We start from the raw sequence: 17,293 nt of genomic DNA on the forward strand, positions 1-17,293 counted from the left end.
ATAACTTCGTGTTTTTCTTTAATATTTAATGTCTTAACGCAGAATATATAGCTCATGAATCTGTGTCGTTCGATTATTCGATAGACTGGTGTTAGGAAAGAAAGCCAACTTGACCACAGTTTAATTTTTTGGCGTTCAATTATGAATCTTTAAGAACTTCTTGAGCTTTCGGTCGTACGCTTATATTATGAGTCAGATATCGTACAACACAATCAGTGCACATCAAGCATGATACCGTATTATTTTGGTCCACATTGTATGGATTATGCTAGATGGTAACTGGACCATCTCCGAGATCTGGATTCCACTCACGAACATCAATCACAAAGTGGCTACGGAATTTGCGAAAAATAAAATCACATAAATACTGAACTCCGAGGAAAATTCAAACGGAAAGTCCCTTATCACATGGCAAAATCAAAGGACAAAATAATATCAAACAAATGGACAACAACTGTCATATCCTGAATTAGCAAAAGCATTTTTGAAATGTAGAAAATGGTGGATCGAACCTGGTTTGAAATTGTAATATCACGGTACGTAAGACCAGCATGTTGTTTTCTTATATCACAATTGATTGGGCACTAAAACAGAATAATGCAATTGTAAAGGGCAATGTTGGTACCACTGAATATCCCTTTGAGACGATGAATGGATATAAGTCAGTAGACCGGTAGATGAATTTGAAAGATCAAGTGGTTGGAGTCATTCTAACACAATGATGAACAGCATGAAGATTCTACGAAACACAAAAGTATTCTTTGAAAAGTTTTAAAGGCTTTCTAAAGTGATGAACGAGTTAGGAAATATTTTTTTTTCTTTTTCTAGAACAGTCGTCATATTTGTACAACACTGGCTCTTTTAAGGAAATTGTTGAAGTTGTATATAAACTCCAAAATATTGGGTCCGAAAAATACGAAAATCGTTTTGAGCAAAAGTAAAACGACGGGAATCTGTTTTTTATAACCAGATAAAAAAGAACTATCTCTTAAGAAATCCGTAAAACATGTAAAATGAAACTGGAAATGTCTTTGTCAAAAAATAAAGCTGAAGAACGTGAAAAGGGATTGCGATTTCTTTTCAAGACTATACATTTTTTGGCAACGTACGAAAACTAAATTTCTCTTCTGTCTTTGTCTAAGGATGTCACCTTTAACAGTGTTATTATATTGCAGCAAATTGGTTTGCTTGTAACATTGTTAAATTTGCCATGAACTGATCCAAATTCTGACGCGTTTATCGTTACTTTGCCAGCAATGGTTAATTCCAGGCCACCACGTGCAAAAATGTTTGATGATTATGCAAATGATGTCATACTGTCTAACATAGACTCTTACACCGATAAGTTTTTAAGAGTGGGAATTGTTGTTGATGTTTACTTAATTAATAATTTAAAGGGTGGACCGAGAAAAGGCATGATGCTGGTACTAGTCGGAGTAGTCTCTATGAAGATGACAACGAAACGGAATGGTTCAAGTTTCAAGCCGACATAATTGCTTCTTTAGAGACTAGTAAAAATGTTTATCTTACTGAAGGTGAGATATTCTTTGCAATTTCAATACGAATACTTCCCAGCTATCACTATATTAATCGCATCTGTTGAAGAAAAGTCATTATCATAACCCAGCCGATATCAAATGGATGTATGTCCAACACTGCATTGTTGTGAGTTTAATATTGATTAATAGTGTACAAAAATATTTCAAAACCATAACTGTCACACTGACGCCATCCTGAGTTGGTTGATCGTTATGTAATATCTGTTAAACGACTGACAAATTTTATGTGTCAGTCGTCGTGTACACAATCATATTATCCTTTCCCCGGATTTGACCTTCCACTCTATTTTGTAATTACGACATATGTGTTCAACTCACTACCCAAATTTTGGATACCAGGATGGAGGTCTAATCTATATTCTGTCCGATTATACCATTTTGTTTTACGGTGCAGCTACATGGCCATTGATGCAGACATATGATATTTGGCTTTGCGTATTATAAATCTGAAAGGTGACGTATAGTTGGTAACATCATTGTCATTTGATATCATGTGTGGAGAGTTATCTCATTGACAATCATACCGCATCTTATTTTTATAACATAAGAATTTTAGCGATTTGACTATATGGTCTCCTTTCGTCTAATTGGCCATGTCAGTATGATTTCGACAGGTGATGGATCATGAGTTCTTGATGATAACATAAATCATAAAAGACAACAAGCTTACAGTTTGACGCTTGACGTGAGTATAAGATGGAATGATAAAAAACATGTGTCACAATCAATTTCTGAATTTCCAAATTAGCGCTATACTACTGTTGTAATTTAGCTCCTCATAAAGTAAGAAATATCAGAAAATAAATTAGTAATTTTAATATTTATTTTTTGTCTGAAAGTTTAGTTCTTCCCTTCCTGTTACAATTTTTCACAAGTCTGACTTTTCAGGCATACCTGACTGTGTAAGTAATGATTAACGGGATATGTGAAAACTTTTAGATGACAGTGAAGGTCCGAGCAGCACTAAATGCCTATTGGGAATTTCTCGGACTTTCCTACTTCTTGCAGATCCACTTGTTTCACTTGGTGGCCTAAACATAAAAACAAGTGATAATGTGGCAACTTCAGATATATCTTTAAAATGATGTCCCAAAAAAAATAATTAATTCAAGACAAGACACGAATTATGGTTCTTAAAGACAAGACCTATCGTTCTGGTTCCTCCCAAATATTTCTATAGGTAACTCTTTCTTTCCATAATCTTGAAAATGGGCTTCCCTGATTTATTTATGTTTGGACTATCGATACACCTCATCATTAAATTTAACAACATTAAACTGTGTAGAATGGCATGATCTCCAACAGATTTTTTTTTTGTATCTAATTAACCCTGTCTTTTTTGTTATTTCTGAGGAATTCATGACCTTTCTTATACTATAGGTGTATGATATCATGATAAATTAAAAGATCACAACGCGCGAGGTTTCAAAATTTCATTCAAATGGTAAATCCCTTTTGAGACAATTTCTTTTATTTGCATATATCTTAACAAGTGTTACAGATACAAACGATTAAACATGAGACTAATGTACAAAAACAGATATCAATCGTTATAGTTTATAGTGCAATGTTTTGTCATTAATCGTTATATCTTAAAACATTCAACACTGTTTCGATTTGTTTTTTCTAGAACCGGATGTTGTAGATACATTTGGACCTTCACGTGTTCTTATTAGTTTATACAATCGTTCATTTACACCAAAGGTCAAAAGGGCATAGAGTGAAGCAATAATTTACGCTTATATTTTAAGCATACATTATACGAAAACAAAACTGTTTTAACCACATGAGTATGTGGACCATTATTTGTACTTAAAACGTGCATTTTTAAACATCGAAATGAGTAGTATAAAAAATGTCAATTGTAAATCAAATTTTAGATCGAAAAGAAAAGGGTGTGATCATTACGCGTCCACAAATAAAAAAATCTAAATTTGTTAATTTTTTTACGTTTTTCTAGAATACCACATTTCTCATTGATTCAAAAGAAGGATGAAAATTGTCTTCGTATCATGTAACAATTTTTAGAGAAACAATTGTGTCACCACCATATATAGTGCAATATGATAGTTATCCACTCTCGACAATTACATTTTAAATATTTAAAAGATCTAATGTTCTTGAGTAGATGCAAATCGTATTACAAGTAATGATGTGTTAGAATCTATATTTATAAATTGTATAAATTCCTTTAAAACAACATTCCTTTGATGGTATATTAGATAGATGTTATGATAGATATTTAATAATTATGAATAAATTGTACTTTTACTTAACAGTATTTATTATTCCATGAATTCTGCTGATTTTAAACATTTGAAAAATTCTAAAATATGTAACCTGCGAATAAATAAAAAAGTGAAATTATCTACTCTACTGATTGTCCATCGTCGTCTTCTGACAGTCTTTTATAAGCCATCTTCACCATGTTCACTGAAAAATAAGTTTGTTTCTTTTTAGTATTGGTTGTTTGTTTCTTAATGTCAAGAAACAATAATGTCAATATAATTAGGCAAAGTTAATAGCATGCTGAAAAGCAATGTAAAATCGTTGTCGTCAATTGCCATGTTTACGTATCATAATAGTTGGTGCTGATGACTGTACGCTGTAGTACAAAAGACGTTTCTAACAACACACAAGCATTTCTACAACCATTTTGTTTACTAGCGAAGATTTATAAACTTCAGAGAAATATCGTGAAATACACGTCAAACAAAAATACAGGTGCAAAGCCTATTCGTGTATCTGTCGTCTGGCATTCGGAATTAGGTTGCAATATCGAGCAGGAAGAACAATAATCCTTTCATTGCACCCACAAACCAGGACCCCAATACAAACACAGTAAATTCATTGACAAGTTTTTACTTCGAAAATACAAGAAAATGACTGCTACACGTAAAAGACACTATATTGATAGAGGATTTATAAAGGAATAAAAAAAAGCAAAAAATATATAGGTCACCGATCTTGTTATCCTGATAAAAGCAATTGAAATTTTGGCGGGAAAATGTTCTCTTTTTACATTTCATAGCTTTATCATTAACAAGATTAAGTCCTCAAAAACTATTAAAAATAATAAAAATTTTATAAGACTTTAACAGACAAATTATCATTATAAATGTACAAAAATTATAAAAAGAAAAATGGGGGTCATCGGGCAAAATGTGTTAAGGCCTTCAAATGGATAAAACCAGAGGATTCCGAAAATCTGACCAAAGTTCCAAAACATGAAAAAAGAGTTTCCCTAACACAGATGCTTAATTCTAATGAAAAAATAACGAAACATATGTTGAACTAGAATTACTTTGGAGGTATCAATTTATCGGTTAGTTGGAAAGACATTAATTCGTCAGTCAGTTCGAGAGCTATTGACTTATCAATGTACTGAAAGAGATGGACGCGTCAGTCAGTTGGAAAACAACTGACCTATCAGAATATATGAAATGGATTGACTCGTAAGTCAGCTGAAAAGCGATTGATTCATTTAGGATTTATGAGTGAAAATTCTTTTGAAATGGATTGATTCATAAATCTTTCGAATGGGATTGACTTATCATTCAGAGATTGACAAATCAGTATTTTGAAATTGATTGACTCGTCTGTCAGTTGAAAATCGATTGATTGAACTGTCTTTTATAAATGGATTAACTTTTCCAGTCTGTTAATAAAGGCTTGACAAAAAAATCAATGGACGCTGTTTGAAACTCATATCTGAATTTACAATTTTACACATACTTAATAGAACCTAGGGAAAATCAATGGTTAAAACTATCCTAAATGTTCACCCGCGACAGCACACATGTTAGAATAAAGCATGCATGTCGTAATAGAATATGTAGCCATATATAGTGGAAGATATTACATTGTAGCAGGCAAAATCGAGGGAATTGTGCAAATGATGATACAAGCATGAACATTACCACAAAGCGTCATTATTATATACTTTTAAAGAAACAACTGTTGGCCATTAAAAAAAATCATTTTTTCAAGATGACCACCGCCTTTTTCTAAAATGGCTGTTTTTTCAGTTTGAGAATATTGATTTTTTCTGGAAAACTTTTCGTTTACCTTCTGTTAGTGAAAAACAGCTGTCAGCTTTGGTAGCTACCTTCTTTACATGTGAATAATTTACTAGACATAAGTATTTGACACATACAGGGTTTGTGCATGCGTGAAAATGTAACAAAATTCATTAAAAAATATTTTAACTATTTACTATAAAATAAATGATTTGGGATTTTCAATGATATTACGATTTGGTTTGATTACATTTTTCAAGGTTATGACACACATGATTTAACAATTTTGCGCTGCGCAAACTATTTATAGACATAATGAGTGATGTGTATGCACTACCAGGGCAAACTGTCATAAATTGTAGTTCATCTCATTACTCTAAAAAGCAAGTAAGTGTAAAATCTATGATGTCAGTCAAATAAAGCCAATTCAGTTGCAATGATCAGGTATTTGATGTATAAGACAGAAAATGTGGTTAAAACGAGAAAACCACCAATAGTAACGTCAGATCAGCCACTTTTGGTAATGGATATTCAGTGGGAATTGCCTGATTTGTACAGAGAAGATAAGTTTATCGTCATGTAAGGTGGATTTCACATTGAAAAGACTTGTTATAAAATTCTGGGTGATATATTACGTGAAGGTAGATGGACTCATCATCATGTATCGTGTGTCCTCACTAAAACCATTATTGCAATACCTAGAACGTCATATTCTTGTATGTATGTTCAAATGTACCTAGGGCTAGACACGCGCATCAGATAACTCTATGTGTTTTAGCTTGAAAGGTATATATCGGCTTAAGAAAGCTAAACACAGAAATTATAATCATGTCATAACTCTGTGACGTTCAATGATTTGATAGACTAGACTGGCGTAAGAAAATATAGTCATCTCTACCACAGTTCAATTCCTGGCGTTCAATTATAAAATAAGAACTTCTTTTGAATTTGGTAGTATGCTTATTTCATGAGTCAGATTTTGTACAAACAGTCCATATAAAGCATGTTACTGTATTCATTTAGGTCTTGATCGTGTAACATATTCTCTATCGCGACCGACCCTCTCCGATATAAGGATTCCCTTCTCTTAAGTCACCCACAGGTGGCAATTGATTTTGAAAATGATAATTTTACTGTACGTAAGACCAGAAAATATTTTTCTTATAACACAATTGTTCGGACAAAAACAGAATAATGCAATTGTAAAGGGCGATTTGTTGTCATAGGTTTAACCGAAGACATCATTAAAACATATTGATGGTAGCTAGACTAGAAGTCAGTAGACTATCAGATAAATTTGCAAGATCTAGTGGTTTGATGCATTCTATATCAGATGAACGACTTAATGAACACACAAGAGTTTCTTTAAAAAGATCAAAGGCAACTAATTTGAAGATCGTTTGAAGCAAATACAAAACGAAGGAGAACCGGATTTTATAACCAAATTAAAAAGAACAACTCCTATTATGTCGGTAAAATAAAACTGTAAACGTTTTTGTAAAAAAAAAAGCTAGAGCTTTTAGATATCTTTTCTAGACTTTCATTTTTTGTCCCAGTGGACAAATTGATGTGGAATATTTTTTAACTCATAAAGACAAACTTCTCCTCCTTTTTTTCTTCGGATGTCATTTTAAACAGTGGTATTGAACCAGTGCAAATGGATAAACTTGAAACATTTTGCAATTTGCAGATCCAAATTCTGACGCATTTATCGTTGATAGAGCAGCAATGGTTAATTCCAGGCCACCTTGTAGGGAATCAATATTGGATGATTTTGCAATTGTGTTATACGGCCTTAAATAAAATCTTCCATCGATAAGTATTCAAGAGTAGATATTGGGTTAGATTTACTAAATGAATCATTGAAAGGCTAGATGTGAGAAGACAAAAGTTGGGTTCTGGAGTAGTTTTCTCAATGAAGATGACAACGAAACGAAATTTTTAAAGTGTCTTGCCGACAGAAATGCTTTTGTAGAGACTAATAAGGATACTTTCCAGCTACCCCTTGTAATCATGGAGAGGCGAATGTTTGTCTATGTTCGGCCTATTGTTGTAGGACGGTAACTTAAGGTAGCACCGACACAGGTGTAGAAGTATTAAGAATTGCAGCACTCCAAAAATATGTTGGAACAAACTGTGAATAGGTTTTGGCAGGAATAAAGACTTTTGATGGCTTCCTGTACGTGATATAGCGAATGCGTTTGGTCCTCGTGTGGCTACTCTTCTTTTCATTCATACATTCAGTGCATATGACACTAAGGGAATAGGTCAGTTTGGATGACATAGGAAGTATTTTAATATGTAAGGGACGTACTTATTTCTTTGCTGAAGTATAAAGACACATACAAGGACATAACAGAAGTATTTGTTTGCATCATGTATGACAGAACAACATCTTTATTTGCTGTTAACGAGGCACGATGTAAATTTTTTTCCCAGGAAGCAGCGGCATTGTGATGTAGTTCCGCCTAGAAGATTTTTTTTTCGGAGTACATCCAAAGAGCAGCGTATCAAGGAGGATAAGTTTGGGCTCAGCCTGATTTAAGTACCAATTCATGAACACCTGGGTTGGATGAAAGAAAAAAATCGAGGACTTCTTCGGCTACCGTTAAAGTTATATCCTCCTGTCGGGAACTTTTGAAATGAAAGGAGGCCAATAATCCAGTAGTGTTGGATACTGTAAATGCTACCGTTCTGTCCTTCCTTGTTATTGTTAATCATAATTATTGGCTATTGTCCTATAATTTTAAGATAACGAACCTGTCTTTCTAACAAAACTAGGCATTTAATCTTAACAAAGAATGTGATATTACTTGTTAAGTTGATGAAAATTATAAAAAAAATACATTTTCCAAAATTTTGCCGCCATTTTGAAACCGGAAATCACTCTTTTTTGTCATTTATGTGTTGTTTTTCTGTACAACAGGAACTGTAATATACGCTAAATAAAACCTTTCATTGGATTATACCTATAACACAACTTTCAAAGATTTACAACTGGATATGACGCCATTTGCAAAATGATCGGTGGCCATCTTGAAAAAATGGAAATGTTTGATGGCCAGCACCTGATTTCTTTTAATTATCGTTTAGTCCACCTGTATACCAAATTTCATGCTTGTATTTCATGCTTGTGTTATTACTTGTTAAGTTGATGAAAACTATTAATTTTTTTTTACGTATTTGAAACCGGAAATCACATTTTTTTTCAGATATTTGTTGTTTTGTCGTACTAAGGAGCTATTTTTAACGTTTTATCAAATCTTACATTGAATTATGCATAACACATCTTCAAGGTTTAAAATCCCTTGTAAAATTGCTTGTATGTAAAAAAAATCGAAATTTTTGACTCGTTAGCCTACATTTTGAAACCGGAAGTCACCTTAAGTTACATTATTGTATTGTGGTAGTCGTTATTTATGAACTGTCATTTTCTTTTTATCAAATATAACAATGAATTTTACATATAACACATCTTTCAAAGGATTAACAAATATTGGCTAATTTGTTAAAACGCCATTTTCAAAATGTGTGGTGGCCATTTTGAAAAAATGATTATTTTTTTCTGGCCAGCAGCGGATTTTTTATAAGTATCATTTAGTTAACCTTTATACCAAATTTCATGCTTGTATCACGATTTGCACAATTATGTCCATAATATCTCCCACTATATATTTAAAAGACATCACTTACTGATTATTGGAAACATTTAAAATGTTACTTTAGATTAGAATATCCCAAAAAAAAGGAGAGATAACATATTCAAACCTACGTTTTAAGTTGATTGCGAATAAAGAAGATGACCATGTCTTACCATTCATAAAAACTATTAACAGACACGCCACTATACACACAGGGACCTGCATTGTATTCTATTCTCTACTGGACACTGCAACATATTAACGTATTTTGGCTCATTATAGTTTTGTTAATAAATTTTAAGATTTTTTTGTTCTTGATTATTTTCTAATATGAAGATTCATAATGGTTTAGATTAGAAAATATAAATTGAAATTGAAAACAAGTGATAACAGCAACAACTTCAATTTGTATACATGCTCTTGTTTTATTTAATGTACCCAATGAATTGTTTTTGTAAGTGTATAATATGTTATACAATATGTTGACTGGTTGTATGTGCACATACACAAGGAACGCGTGCATATTATATTTCATTATTTATGTTGTTATATGATTTTCTGTTTAAATCTCAACCAGACAAACAAGATTTCTCGAAACTAAAAAAAAAGAAGATTTTAAGTACTAATCCCACTTTAACCTATGTGTCTTAAAGATAAAGGTCAGATGTTTGTTAGACCCTGCTCTTTCATCATTCTGCCTCACTTGACAAACATTATACACAAAGATGTTCGAAATCATTATCATGGCCAACATATATCGAGAAACTTGTTGAATGCAAATGAACTGAAAAAGCAATTCCTTATCTTTCCATTCAAATTAACAAATAAAAATCACAACACGTGAAATACAATTGTTTCATACCTTTATAAGTGTAAGAACCTGTTTTTTTAAGTATTTGCCAAGAAAATCAACAACAACTAAATTTGGTTTACATTCTCTTTTCTACTCTTTAATCCTTAAGATTCCTTAATTAATTTCTATAGGTGCAACCCTATTAAAGTGTATGCTCGAAAATGTACTTACATAACATGCAGAGGGAAATGTATCCGTTATATTATGAAAGTCGTGAAAAGATACTTCCTAATTTTTATTTTTCATACAAACGATTATGACTTTTAAAACATTTAACATGTTTAACAGGTGCTCTTATATGTTTTATGTTAAGTAAACAGCCTATATCCGGTTTTGCGGTTGAACGTACTCCCATGACAAATTACGAAAGAACTGTTTTTGACTTCCTTCATATAAATAAGGACATGTATTATTCTTGTCTGTTAAAAAAAACCAATCTAATTAAAACGTACATTTCGGTAGTTGTGTTTGACAAATGAAGGACATGTACTTACAACTGGTGTAGATTAAATGCGTTTATAGTTATTATACTATAGTTCACATCTCCCGTTACTCAAGACAGTGGTGTTACAAAACAGAATAAAAGCTAAATTATGAGTTGGCGTGAATTATCATTGATAGACTAAACTTTTTTTTTAAATACTATGCGATACTCCCCAGGAATATATACCATGAGATGTATTAAGTTATACCCTTGGTCATAAAAAGAAATTTATTTTAAATGTGTTACAAAACAGAATAAAAGCTAAATTATGAGTTGGCGTGACTTATCATTGATAGACTAAACTTTTTTTTTTAAATACTATGCGATACTCCCCAGGAATATATACCATGAGATGTATTAAGTTATACCCTTGGTCATAAAAAGAAATTTATTTTAACAGTTAAAAAAGTAGAGTTTTTTTGGTCTAGTACAAATGTATGGTTCAGACTAGTCGATTACTGTTTAGACCTTTGGTTAAGTATGGTTTAGACTGGAAAAAATAGGTAGAGTACATGTCGAGAATGGGTTAAGACTGTTTCAGACTGGTCGAGTAATAGTTCAGACTATTTTAAACGGCGAAGATAAGGGTCAAGTACGATTCAGTACAGTCAAGTATGGTTCAGACTGGGGTCGAGTAATGTCGAGTAAAATTGATACCAATTCATACTGGTGGAGTATAAATCAGTACAGTGGAGTACCGATATAGGCCATTTCAGAATTTACTGGTTTGTAGTGAATTGCAATGTTTGAGAATTTTGTATTATATTGAAGTCACGGAAAAGTAAAATGCTATAAACAAAATGTATCTCGTCAAAACTGTGGAAAGTAAACAATGATCTAACGAATAGCCAATTTCGTCTTGTGATACTCGACGGACGATTCAAATCAAAGCATATTTTGTTAGTGTGATACGAGAAATATCTATTCATAAAAGAAATAGATAACTGGCCACAACAAAATCAATGTTCGATAATTCAAATTATATTTTCGAGCATCAAGAAATACACAAGTAAAAAATGAGATTAATTCAAGAACTCCTCTACAATTAAAGTAAAAACTGGTACTCTAGAATTTTTTTTTTTATAATTTATTTAAAAAAAAATCAGTTATTTTTTAATATCGGAATTCACTATAACGTATATGCATTGGGCAAACCATGTCTTCTTTTGCTACATAATTGAGGTTATCCATAAAACAGCAACTTAAGGTGCATACACAGCAGTTACAGTAGATGACTAACGTTGTTTTGTAAGATGTAATGTAAACTGCACACATCGGAAAAGTAGACATTGTAAATCATGAGCCTGAAAATAGGTACATCAACCGCCCTTTGAAATTTCATTTGATATCATACTGTACAAAGATAATGTATTCCTGTTTTTATGAAGAAATCACTAATGTTTTTTTTTTTATTATGACTCAGTTTTAGAGAATATTTTTGCAAATAATGTATTTTAAATCATTGTAGTAAAACCCGATTGGAATATTTGTTTTTAAGTCAAAACGTTTAATAAGTCTTTTTAAAGGATACAAATGTCCCAGAAACGGAAACTTTTGGATATGTCTAAAATCTCTGAAGCCCCTTTATTTCAAAATTTAGCATATATATGTTTTTATAACATATCTGTTTTGTACTGCTGAAAGATAGCTCGTCTGAAAATTTTCGTTGAAAAAACAAATTATTAAATCGAATATGTAGTGTATGTCCTTAAGGGCATACGATACAGTTCCAGAGGAGGTAATGACGTTGCTTACGTAAAATGTTATTTTCGCGACGTCAAACAGTGGCATATCGGGAAAAGATGCATTTTCAACTAATTTTTATCATTCAAATTGATTTAATTTGAAAACGAGTTCATGGACCCCTATTTTTCAAAACAGCAATTTGTTTCATTTTGCAGGGAGATTATGTGACCAAAATTTTATAAAACTGTAACATGTGTAAATAGAGTTTTTTTTAAAATTTGATAAACATGCAGCAAAAAATGACGCATTTTCCTCAACTCATGAACATTTGATAAATATGAGTTATTTCTGAATAAAAAAATGCATAATTTTTTAGGATACTTATAAAATACAGAAGTTACCGATTATTTAACAAAAACAATTTGTGTTTATCTTTTCACAAATCTGAATTTTGAGCAAATAAACAAAATTTCGACATCATTTTACTCAAAAAGTAGCACATGAAGGTATATTTTTTATTACATATTTGATTTAATCAGGTAAAAAATAGCTTATATGTAAATTTTCACGAACTTGTAAATACAGGATCAAAACTGTATCGTATGCCCTTAAGGTCTTTTATATATAGTATAAGTTGATTGCATCATTATCTCAAAATGTATTTTAAATGCGTCTGATTGGTGTACTCAATCGTTGTCTGATCAAAAGATACAGCTTAAGTGTAAAACAAAGGTCACAAGGATTATGGGCTTCCTAATATTAGCCAGGCTCGAAGTATCCCATAACATGCCTTAAATACAGGAAGCTCAACATAATGGATATTGTATAAAACTATATTCATAACTAGTTCTACATAAATTACTTTATAATTCTTTTATTTAGTTAAAAGGTGAAAAAGATATTCAGCTAATACATGAATTATCATTTTCACCTGGCCTTCTTTTTTACTTTAACCTATAGATTTGTTTATGTTGATCTAATAATTCTATAGCTTTAGGATGACGAACAATGGTTTACTTTCAGGCCTTATTCTATACTTGTTTAGAAGCAATGGGATAACGTCGACGTAGTGTTAGTTTCAATCATACTATACCACTTATGCTAACGTTAACATACATCCGATACGGAGTTAAATGCTTTTCATCCATAATAGTTCCTATTTTTTTTCTTTTGAAGACCAGAAAATTGTCATACAATTTTACTTTGATATATAATTTGAAAATCCATTAAAAAAAATGTATTTTTATATATTATGTCAGAAACGTTTTTTTTTCCGAATTTTTAAAGTAATAAACATGATAAATACGAGAGTTCAACGATTACTAAGTCAATTAATAGAATTCACTGCGTTGACAGGTAAATACGTGTATATAATCCCTATTCACATATCTAATCTACTCAAATATTCTTAAACTGCACTTATTGTTCATGAATTTTTATATATATATATAAAATAAAAAGATTTATGTACTGTCTCTGCAATTTTGAAAAATCTAATTAAGAGTTCATGAGTATGTTGAATGTGACAGAATATCTATTTCAGAAATGTTACCATATTACATGATATACATTTTAATTGTTGTGACCACAACCATGTCCTTTTATTCTCAATTCCTCTAATATTGCTAAAACTATATGATCTTCACAATATTGCTGACACTGACAATAAAAACAGAAAGTATAGATATACAAAATAAATACAATGTTGATACGATATTATCAACATGACGGTGTCATGTAAATATTAAGGTATAGACTCGGGATAAAATATAAACATACTATTGACTAACTATTATCAACACCGCGATGTCTACAGTATGAACGATGAAACTACATAGTATAGACTTGGTAATCACCATAACATACAGGCGAATCGCTATTGTCATCATCGCAATATCGACGATGTGAGCGTTAAAACACAAATGCCAAGTCTGTGTACATAATATAAACACGATAATGAATCGCCATTGTCACCATCGTGTTGACTTCACAATATAAACGCACATTCCTGACTCTTCAATCTGTATTCACCTGTATCTTAGCCTTTCACATTGCCATGTTTTTTCTCTGACTGTATATGATGTCTTTACACTACTTCCTTTTAACATGTTTAATGTTCGATGTTTATTGGGTGATATTTGTTTCTTAGATGAATACGTCCACTTTGTGTTTTTGTTAGATGCATTTCTATCTGTATCAATCTGATGTTAGCCTTTTTTTGTAACTGAATTTTATAACATTTTCATATACTGTACACAAACACCTATGTTCAAGGTAAAGGGAGGGTTGGCACCGTCAAACTAGTTTATTCCCGTCACATTATATATGAAACTTTCGTCTCATGAAATATCCTAATTATACATATATAGTCTTTTCTCAGTTTTTGTATGTTTACTTTCAATTTTATTTGTATTCCGTTAAGTGGCTCTTTGTTTTTGAATGAACATATGTACAATCAATGTTCTATTAAAACTGTGTGAATTTGTTAGAATATAACATTGATAATGAACTATTTTTTTTTCGAAAACTTTAGTTATTTGTTTCCAGTGACCATATTTTCTTGAATATCTCTCTTCAGGAAATATATTTCACCGTCTTTCATATCAAACACAGAACTTAATCTTCTAGATCCATTGTTAGGCATAAAAAAGTTAGAATGTCTCAATTAAAGATGAATTTTTATAAAGTTGCTTTCAAAAAGTTTTATAATGTCAATTTGAACCAATAATGTCTTTTATATATACTTGCAGACATATATAATAAATGTTTAAATTCAATAGTTGAATCTACATTTTTTTGCATTTCTTTATCAACGGAATTATTGAACGACACATACTTGAACATAAACGATTTTTAAGTGTAGGACAACCATTTTGCCATTGATGGAAAAGCATTTTTTAAATGTAAAATGCAACCGTTGTAACTTAAACATTATGAATACAATAGTGTCATTTCTAGTGTGAATGTTCATTTTGATATTTTATAATAATTTTCGAAGTGTACTCTTACTGCAATATAAGAGAAAACAAACGACACAACGGAAACACAACGTTAAAATGTAACACACACAGAAACGAACTATAATATAACAATGGCCATATTCCTGACTTGGTACAAAAAATGGTGGGTTGAACCTGGTTTTGTGGCATGCCAAACCTCGCACTTTAATGGCAATGTTAAATATAACATTAAAATAACAACATACTACTACAGGACTACAATACAAATAAAAAGGAGAACATATTAGACAGAGAAACACGTGAATAATAGCTATCAAAAGACATCATGTTTAAAATTCAATACGCCTGAAAGGCGCCTCGTCCACACAAGACTTACCAGTGACGCCCAGATATAAGTTCGAAAGTCAAAACAATTACAAAGAGTTGTACACCACTGAGGATCAACAGTTCAAAAAGGTTGTGCCAAATACGGCTAGGGTTTTCTGCTTAGAATAAGAACATCCTTATTATTTAAAACAATTTATGCTATTGCAAACAGTAAATTTTATCAAATGAATATAAAAGATATACATGATAAAACTGAAGTATTAACTAATTACAGAAAACAAAACCCGGATACATTACATAAACCAACACAAAAAATAGACACATACGACTTAGTCAAGGCCTCAACGCAAAAAGTGAAATAAATTACGGTATTTCGTCTTTTCTGTCTTCCGGTAGTATTTTATTAGCCATTTTGACTGAACAAATAATTAAAAAAATGTATCGAGTAACAACTGAATGTTACATATTGTCAATACACACATATGTCATAAATATTCAGCACACTTAATAACATGCTCAAAATATTTTAAGTAGAAGTTCCTTTTATAATAATCCAGGTAAGATATTTTTCGTCAATCACTATGAAAAAACGTCAAACAAAAATAAACAAAAAGCTTTCAATCGTCAGTTAATAAGAAACATTTCCATCACATTGGTGTTAAAATCTGTACCCAACATTTCTAAAAAGACATCCTTTGTCACACATACATGTATGCACGTATAAAATACTCTGATCAAATATCTGACCATTACCTGATTAACAATTTTTGAAAACAGTTGATAATGCAATTCGCAATGACTTGACCTTTCATAAAAAAAAAGACGTAAGACATTGTACTCACTATGATAACTTCGCCAAAGAACGGCAAAATAACGACAAAAATGTGGTTCGTCATCAGAAAATCCAGATGCCTCAAATCGGAACTATTTTAAAGAAATGAATATTCAACTATTTATTGTGTAACTTGTAAAATGGAATATTACCAAAAACAAGAAATCTTATATATACAAACAATGATTTTATGATTCTTACCTATCACAAAACCTAACATCAGACAGACGATTAAACAGACATACATATTCAAACGAAATGATATTTTACCGTTTAGTAGAAACCAATTTCAAATAGGTAAAACATTTTATTTTAACGTTCTACGTGACAAACTAACAAAAATTAACGTCCCAGAAAGTTCCTTGACCGAATACGGACAGATCAAGCTAAACCAAATGATAGAATTATAGAATAAAATACGAGAAGATAGCTTTGAGAAAATGTTTTGAGAATATTAAAAGATATTAGGATTTCCGGTTTGAATGGCTGACCACGGTTTTCCAAGCTCCGGAAAAATAACAAAAATTAATAGTAATGTACATATGTGAGAGTCACTCTACCCATACCAGCAACAAACAAAACGATAATTAACCTTCCAGAAACTATCTGTTTATTAGTATAGCTCAAAACATAACAGTTTCTACTTTGTACCATGAGTGGTCAAGATAGTGAAAATCCGGCCAGTGAAAAAATGGCGGACACCTATGCTATGGCACTTAAACATAACAACAACACATATAAAGATAATGCAGAACCTGATGCGGAATACTTAAACGTCAAGCCTGTTTTTATATTAGAATCAGACATTTTCGGTAGTTCAAAACCTGATAAAAACAATTATCTTACACATACCGAGTTATTCAAATGTATTGATCTCACAATACCTGCTAACCATTTAAATGGACTTCAGAGAGTCATTGGAGGGGTATGGC

The sequence above is a fragment of the Mytilus trossulus genome, chromosome 9, assembly GCF_036588685.1.
Source record: "Mytilus trossulus isolate FHL-02 chromosome 9, PNRI_Mtr1.1.1.hap1, whole genome shotgun sequence".
NCBI classification, from domain to species: domain Eukaryota; kingdom Metazoa; phylum Mollusca; class Bivalvia; order Mytilida; family Mytilidae; genus Mytilus; species Mytilus trossulus.